Source organism: Pimephales promelas, chromosome 14 (assembly GCF_988280905.1).
Source record: "Pimephales promelas chromosome 14, fPimPro1.hap1.1, whole genome shotgun sequence".
Lineage (NCBI taxonomy): Eukaryota > Metazoa > Chordata > Actinopteri > Cypriniformes > Leuciscidae > Pimephales > Pimephales promelas.
In genome coordinates this window covers 29,542,104-29,550,868 of record NC_142782.1, presented here as the reverse complement: position 1 = coordinate 29,550,868, position 8,765 = coordinate 29,542,104, and positions in this window count along the sequence as shown.

The following is an 8,765-nucleotide window of genomic DNA, read 5'->3' as shown; positions in this document are numbered from 1 at the left end:
CCAAAACTACTTTTGCACTAATATAATTATCATTAAAGGCATCTCTGCATTATTGTATTGGAAATCAACATTGGGAATGAGCAGTAAACAATGTAAAATACCATTGCAGTAATGAAAAATGGGGTGAAATTTGTAATATATATATATTGAGATCCCACATAGCATTTATGCCATTATAAATATCTCAATATCTCAGCTCTGGAAGAGTCTAGAGAATCCATTTTTGCACTCAGGTCTAAGTCCCATGGCCCTCTGTCAGAATCCAGAGTTTCAGGAAGATTGGAGAAACCTGTTTTTTTTTGCACCAAAAAAAAAAAAAAAAGAATGACAGAGGTAACACTGTTTTTTTTTTTTTCGGGTCAAAATTTTAAGTTTCTCTGATCTTCTTGAAACTGTGGATTTTGATAGAGGGCCATGGGACTTAGACCTGAGTGCAAAAATGGAGTCTCTAGACCCTTCCAGAGCTGAGATATTAAAGGGTTAGTTCACCCAAAAATGAAAATTAAGTCATTAATTACTCACCCCCATGCTGTACCAACCCCGTAAGACCTTCGTTCATCTTCGGAACACAAATAAAGATATTTTTGATTGAATCTGAGAGCTAGATCAGTCCTACTTAGACTGCCTAAGGGACTGGCTCTTGACGGCCCATAAAGTCATTAAAGAAAAGGTTTAAATATTCCATGTGCCTACAGCGGCTCAATTATAAGTTTATCAAGCGACGAGACTACTTTTTGTGTGAAAAAAACATAAATAACGACTTTATTCCACAATGGACTATGTGCACGTTACCATATGCTAGTTCCGGCTGCGAAACCGATATGGGGTGTCTAGTTTCCGGTAGCCTGATGGACGACGTAGAGGATGTATGTTTCTCCAGATGTCTTGAACATTTGCCGAATATTACAGTCGATTATGTTCATCGACTGGCTAATGATTTTCCTCCAGCTCCCCAGAGCAAGAGAGAAGGGGTTTAAATATTACATTTCTCAGTATTTGCATAATTTTGAAGGGAACGTTAAGTCAAAACAACATCCATGCTCTGACTGATCTCATGAAATTGCGTATGTATGACACGTATCACGTATTTTTGGCATGCTATCAACATGCATAATCTCTTTTCAGCGTGTTTATGAATACCGTTGACTTAACGTTATTATTGTATATATATATATATATATATATATATATATATATATATATAACATATGACCTACCTCAACCCCAACCTACCCGTCACTCCTACCATCTTAGGAAAAAATAAATATCGCTCCCCAGATGTAGATCTACATTTTGTTTTGTTTCGCTCGGACATTTGACGGCGTGTAGCACGCGGTACACGTGGAATCACTCGGACATTAAAGGGTCACTTCACCCATTTGCATTAAGCTTTGTATCTTTAGAAACCCAGTCATATTTTTGAATGGTCATGGTTTTTTTTCCTTATTTTCCCCTGAGATGGAGAAATAAGGATTTAAGTGTTTAACTTCCTGCTTATCGTGACGTAAAAATCGTCATTTTGCGTCACGATAAGCAGGAAGTCATATTACATTAAAATCTTTAGAACTACATATGTTAGCTCATTATTATTCCAGGGTGTTGGACCCACCCACTCACCCTACAAGCCTATTACAGATCAGTGGGTGGGACTTCACTTGCAGAAACTGAATCAATATCCGCCATCTTGTTTGGAAGCTAAGCTAACAAGCGCTGTGGAGATCGTAAGTTATGACAATGATGGAAGAAACTAAACATGATATGGAAGAAGAGGATTTTGAAATTCTGCTGCTCGAATCCGATGTTCATCGCTATCTTTACGAGTCGCAGTATCGTTTAGAGCAGCTGAGGCTGATGGAGGAGCAGGGAGAGGCCGAGGAAAGACACATGTGTCTTTCATTATCAGTCTCTGTTATAACTCACGCCACCGGCCTCGCGCAGAGCGCCGGCCTCATAAGTTACATCCCTCGCCCTCGATCGTCCGGCTCGCCACAGCCGACTAGACATTTTGTGTTGAAATGAATTTCAAACTCCGGTGACAGCTAATGTTAGCCTTGTAGACGGAAGAGTGAATTCTCTGTTTGCGCGGTTCCGGATCAGAGGGTGTGGCTTGTGGAGCTTTACAACGCGGGGCATTCTGGGACCTGTAGTTTATTCATATATATGCGCCCTTTGGTTATTTTCTGTCTTTTCTCGGTCAAGAGGGCACCAAATTAAAAAATTCTTTTACATTTCGACTACATATGTGATCCACTTTCAATAAAGATTAATGTTGCAATGGGTGAAATGCTCCTTTAATGTTGCCATGCTACGTGCTCAAGCTATGCGATTTGGTAACTGTTATATCTCTCTATACATTATAAAATGCGAAATCATGCGTTAGAAAGTGCATTTTCCAGAACAGTTTGTGTTGGCCATTGTTTTGTTTATGATGTTCAGATGCTATGTTGTTGACAACCACTAGCTATCTATATAGAATGTCATATAGATCAGTGTTGACAACCACTATACATGTCATACACATACAGGGAGTAAAGGTATCCGACGTTCGTTCGTTATCAAGTAGTAAGGCTGTTTAACACATATTAGGCTGTTCACACATATTTCTAAACAGGTCTCCCTTGCAAAATAGGTTATAAACCCAGGGGCTTCTCCTGGTTAAAGGGTATAATATAATAAATAATAGTAGCCTAAAAACTTCCTTCTAGTTGTCATGGATACGCAACGCTCCACTCTGTAAAGCGACTGCTTGGGTGCGGTGACAAAATGTGAAATATCGTTTACTTTTCACAATGCAGCAGCGCCTGCTCCACCCAAATATGAGTGAAAACTGTGTTGGTTGACTTGACAATTAACAAACGAACATAGTTTTAGACAAATATATTTAGATAGCTAAGCTTTAGATAGCCGGTCCACTGATGTAGGATGTAAACAACGGCAACCGGAACCGAAGTACCCAACATCCGCCCTCAAGGCGGAAGTTAGCATTTTTCTCGTGCACAGAGTCAATTCCATTACTTCTTTATGGGCGCATGCGCGAGAACTGAGACGAGGACGTTCTCCTTCGACTACTTCTTGTTACCGGCTGCTCACCGCTTAGGAGTTTTACCGCCCCCTACCGTATAAGATGATGTGCTGATATAGCTGGAAGCGCAAAACTTTCTGTTTACAAGCAGAGGAAGATGCGCGCTGTACATACGCTTTTCAATTTGCGTATTTTTCGCACTATAAGGTGCACTTAAAAGCCTTTAATCTTCTCAAAAAACGACAGTGTTCCTTATAATCCGGAGCGCCTTATATATGGATCATCATTCATTTTATACGGTAGGTGGCGGTAAAACTCCTAAGCGGTGAGCAGCCGGTAACAAGAAGTAGACGAATGAGAACATCCTCGTCTCAGTTCTCGCGCATGCGCCCATAAGGAAGTAATGGAATAGTGGAATAAAGTCGTTATTTATGTTTTTTTCGCACAAAAAGTAGTCTCGTCGCTTGATAAACTTATAATTGAGCCGCTGTAGGCACATGGAATATTTAAAAAAAACGTAAGGGGTAACACTGTCGTTTTTTTTTCGGGTCGAAATTTTGAGTTTTGATATCTCAGCTCTGGAAGGGTCTAGAGCCTCCATTTTTGCGCTCAGGTCAAAGTCTCGCGGCCCTCTATCATAATCCAGAGTTTTGAGAAGATTGGAGAAACTTGATTTTTCGCCCGAAAACTGAAAAAAACGTAAGGGGTAACACTGTCGTTTTTTTTTTCGGGTCGAAATTTTGAGTTTCGATATCTCAGCTCTGGAAGGGTCTAGAGCCTCCATTTTTGCGCTCTGGTCAAAGTCTCGCGGCCCTCTATCATAATCCAGAGTTTTGAGAAGATTGGAGAAACTTGATTTTTCGCCCGAAAACTGAAAAAAACGTAAGGGGTAACACTGTCGTTTTTTTTTCGGGTCGAAATTTTGAGTTTCGATATCTCAGCTCTGGAAGGGTCTAGAGCCTCCATTTTTGCGCTCTGGTCAAAGTCTCGCGGCCCTCTATCATAATCCAGAGTTTTGAGAAGATTGGAGAAACTTGATTTTTCGCCCGAAAACTGAAAAAAACGTAAGGGGTAACACTGTCGTTTTTTTTTCGGGTCGAAATTTTGAGTTTCGATATCTCAGCTCTGGAAGGGTCTAGAGCCTCCATTTTTGCGCTCTGGTCAAAGTCTCGCGGCCCTCTATCATAATCCAGAGTTTTGAGAAGATTGGAGAAACTTGATTTTTCGCCCGAAAACTGAAAAAAACGTAAGGGGTAACACTGTCGTTTTTTTTTTCGGGTCGAAATTTTGAGTTTCGATATCTCAGCTCTGGAAGGGTCTAGAGCCTCCATTTTTGCGCTCAGGTCAAAGTCTCGCGGCCCTCTATCATAATCCAGAGTTTTGAGAAGATTGGAGAAACTTGATTTTTCGCCCGAAAACTGAAAAAAACGTAAGGGGTAACACTGTCGTTTTTTTTTCGGGTCGAAATTTTGAGTTTCGATATCTCAGCTCTGGAAGGGTCTAGAGCCTCCATTTTTGCGCTCAGGTCAAAGTCTCGCGGCCCTCTATCATAATCCAGAGTTTTGAGAAGATTGAAGAAACTTGATTTTTCGCCCGAAAACTGAAAAAAACGTAAGGGGTAACACTGTCGTTTTTTTTTCGGGTCTAAATTTTGAGTTTCGATATCTCAGCTCTGGAAGGGTCTAGAGCCTCCATTTTTGCGCTCAGGTCAAAGTCTCGTGGCCCTCTATCATAATCCAGAGTTTTGAGAAGATTGGAGAAACTTGATTTTTCGCCCGAAAACTGAAAAAAACGTAAGGGGTAACACTGTCGTTTTTTTTTCGGGTCGAAATTTTGAGTTTCGATATCTCAGCTCTGGAAGGGTCTAGAGCCTCCATTTTTGCGCTCAGGTCAAAGTCTCGCGGCCCTCTATCATAATCCAGAGTTTTGAGAAGATCGGAGAAACTTGATTTTTCGCCCGAAAACTGAAAAAAACGTAAGGGGTAACACTGTCGTTTTTTTTTCGGGTCGAAATTTTGAGTTTCGATATCTCAGCTCTGGAAGGGTCTAGAGCCTCCATTTTTGCGCTCAGGTCAAAGTCTCGCGGCCCTCTATCATAATCCAGAGTTTTGAGAAGATCGGAGAAACTTGATTTTTCGCCCGAAAACTGAAAAAAACGTAAGGGGTAACACTGTCGTTTTTTTTTCGGGTCGAAATTTTGAGTTTCGATATCTCAGCTCTGGAAGGGTCTAGAGCCTCCATTTTTGCGCTCTGGTCAAAGTCTCGCGGCCCTCTATCATAATCCAGAGTTTTGAGAAGATCGGAGAAACTTGATTTTTCGCCCGAAAACTGAAAAAAACGTAAGGGGTAACACTGTCGTTTTTTTTTCGGGTCGAAATTTTGAGTTTCGATATCTCAGCTCTGGAAGGGTCTAGAGCCTCCATTTTTGCGCTCTGGTCAAAGTCTCGCGGCCCTCTATCATAATCCAGAGTTTTGAGAAGATCGGAGAAACTTGATTTTTCGCCCGAAAACTGAAAAAAACGTAAGGGGTAACACTGTCGTTTTTTTTTCGGGTCGAAATTTTGAGTTTCGATATCTCAGCTCTGGAAGGGTCTAGAGCCTCCATTTTTGCGCTCTGGTCAAAGTCTCGCGGCCCTCTATCATAATCCAGAGTATTGAGAAGATCGGAGAAACTTGATTTTTCGCCCGAAAACTGAAAAAAACGTAAGGGGTAACACTGTCGTTTTTTTTTCGGGTCGAAATTTTGAGTTTCGATATCTCAGCTCTGGAAGGGTCTAGAGCCTCCATTTTTGCGCTCAGGTCAAAGTCTCGCGGCCCTCTATCATAATCCAGAGTTTTGAGAAGATTGGAGAAACTTGATTTTTCGCCCGAAAACTGAAAAAAACGTAAGGGGTAACACTGTCGTTTTTTTTTCGGGTCGAAATTTTGAGTTTCGATATCTCAGCTCTGGAAGAGTCTAGAGCCTCCATTTTTGTGCTCAGGTCAAAGTCTCGCGGCCCTCTATCATAATCCAGAGTTTTGAGAAGATTGGAGAAACTTGATTTTTCGCCCGAAAACTGAAAAAAACGTAAGGGGTAACACTGTCGTTTTTTTTTCGGGTCGAAATTTTGAGTTTCGATATCTCAGCTCTGGAAGGGTCTAGAGCCTCCATTTTTGCGCTCAGGTCAAAGTCTCGCGGCCCTCTATCATAATCCAGAGTTTTGAGAAGATTGGAGAAACTTGATTTTTCGCCCGAAAACTGAAAAAAACGTAAGGGGTAACACTGTCGTTTTTTTTTCGGGTCGAAATTTTGAGTTTCGATATCTCAGCTCTGGAAGGGTCTAGAGCCTCCATTTTTGCGCTCAGGTCAAAGTCTCGCGGCCCTCTATCATAATCCAGAGTTTTGAGAAGATTGGAGAAACTTGATTTTTCGCCCGAAAACTGAAAAAAACGTAAGGGGTAACACTGTCGTTTTTTTTTCGGGTCGAAATTTTGAGTTTCGATATCTCAGCTCTGGAAGGGTCTAGAGCCTCCATTTTTGCGCTCAGGTCAAAGTCTCGCGGCCCTCTATCATAATCCAGAGTTTTGAGAAGATTGGAGAAACTTGATTTTTCGCCCGAAAACTGAAAAAAAACGTAAGGGGTAAGTAACACTGTCGTTTTTTTTTCGGGTCGAAATTTTGAGTTTCGATATCTCAGCTCTGGAAGGGTCTAGAGCCTCCATTTTTGCGCTCAGGTCAAAGTCTCGCGGCCCTCTATCATAATCCAGAGTTTTGAGAAGATTGGAGAAACTTGATTTTTCGCCCGAAAACTGAAAAAAACGTAAGGGGTAACTGTCGTTTTTTTTTCGGGTCGAAATTTTGAGTTTCGATATCTCAGCTCTGGAAGGGTCTAGAGCCTCCATTTTTGCGCTCAGGTCAAAGTCTCGCGGCCCTCTATCATAATCCAGAGTTTTGAGAAGATTGGAGAAACTTGATTTTTCGCCCGAAAACTGAAAAAAACGTAAGGGGTAACACTGTCGTTTTTTTTTCGGGTCGAAATTTTGAGTTTCGATATCTCAGCTCTGGAAGGGTCTAGAGCCTCCATTTTTGCGCTCAGGTCAAAGTCTCGCGGCCCTCTATCATAATCCAGAGTTTTGAGAAGATTGGAGAAACTTGATTTTTCGCCCGAAAACTGAAAAAAACGTAAGGGGTAACACTGTCGTTTTTTTTCGGGTCGAAATTTTGAGTTTCGATATCTCAGCTCTGGAAGGGTCTAGAGCCTCCATTTTTGCGCTCAGGTCAAAGTCTCGCGGCCCTCTATCATAATCCAGAGTTTTGAGAAGATTGGAGAAACTTGATTTTTCGCCCGAAAACTGAAAAAAACGTAAGGGGTAACACTGTCGTTTTTTTTTCGGGTCGAAATTTTGAGTTTCGATATCTCAGCTCTGGAAGGGTCTAGAGCCTCCATTTTTGCGCTCTGGTCAAAGTCTCGCGGCCCTCTATCATAATCCAGAGTTTTGAGAAGATTGGAGAAACTTGATTTTTCGCCCGAAAACTGAAAAAACGTAAGGGGTAACACTGTCGTTTTTTTTTCGGGTCGAAATTTTGAGTTTCGATATCTCAGCTCTGGAAGGGTCTAGAGCCTCCATTTTTGCGCTCAGGTCAAAGTCTCGCGGCCCTCTATCATAATCCAGAGTTTTGAGAAGATTGGAGAAACTTGATTTTTCGCCCGAAAACTGAAAAAAACGTAAGGGGTAACACTGTCGTTTTTTTTTCGGGTCGAAATTTTGAATTTCGATATCTCAGCTCTGGAAGGGTCTAGAGCCTCCATTTTTGCGCTCTGGTCAAAGTCTCGCGGCCCTCTATCATAATCCAGAGTTTTGAGAAGATTGGAGAAACTTGATTTTTCGCCCGAAAACTGAAAAAAACGTAAGGGGTAACACTGTCGTTTTTTTTTCGGGTCGAAATTTTGAGTTTCGATATCTCAGCTCTGGAAGGGTCTAGAGCCTCCATTTTTGCGCTCAGGTCAAAGTCTCGCGGCCCTCTATCATAATCCAGAGTTTTGAGAAGATTGGAGAAACTTGATTTTTCGCCCGAAAACTGAAAAAAACGTAAGGGGTAACTGTCGTTTTTTTTTCGGGTCGAAATTTTGAGTTTCGATATCTCAGCTCTGGAAGGGTCTAGAGCCTCCATTTTTGCGCTCAGGTCAAAGTCTCGCGGCCCTCTATCATAATCCAGAGTTTTGAGAAGATTGGAGAAACTTGATTTTTCGCCCGAAAACTGAAAAAAACGTAAGGGGTAACACTGTCGTTTTTTTTTCGGGTCGAAATTTTGAGTTTCGATATCTCAGCTCTGGAAGGGTCTAGAGCCTCCATTTTTGCGCTCAGGTCAAAGTCTCGCGGCCCTCTATCATAATCCAGAGTTTTGAGAAGATTGGAGAAACTTGATTTTTCGCCCGAAAACTGAAAAAAACGTAAGGGGTAACACTGTCGTTTTTTTTTTCGGGTCGAAATTTTGAGTTTCGATATCTCAGCTCTGGAAGGGTCTAGAGCCTCCATTTTTGCGCTCTGGTCAAAGTCTCGCGGCCCTCTATCATAATCCAGAGTTTTGAGAAGATTGGAGAAACTTGATTTTTCGCCCGAAAACTGAAAAAAACGTAAGGGGTAACACTGTCGTTTTTTTTTCGGGTCGAAATTTTGAGTTTCGATATCTCAGCTCTGGAAGGGTCTAGAGCCTCCATTTTTGCGCTCTGGTCAAAGTCTCGCGGCCCTCTATCATAATCCA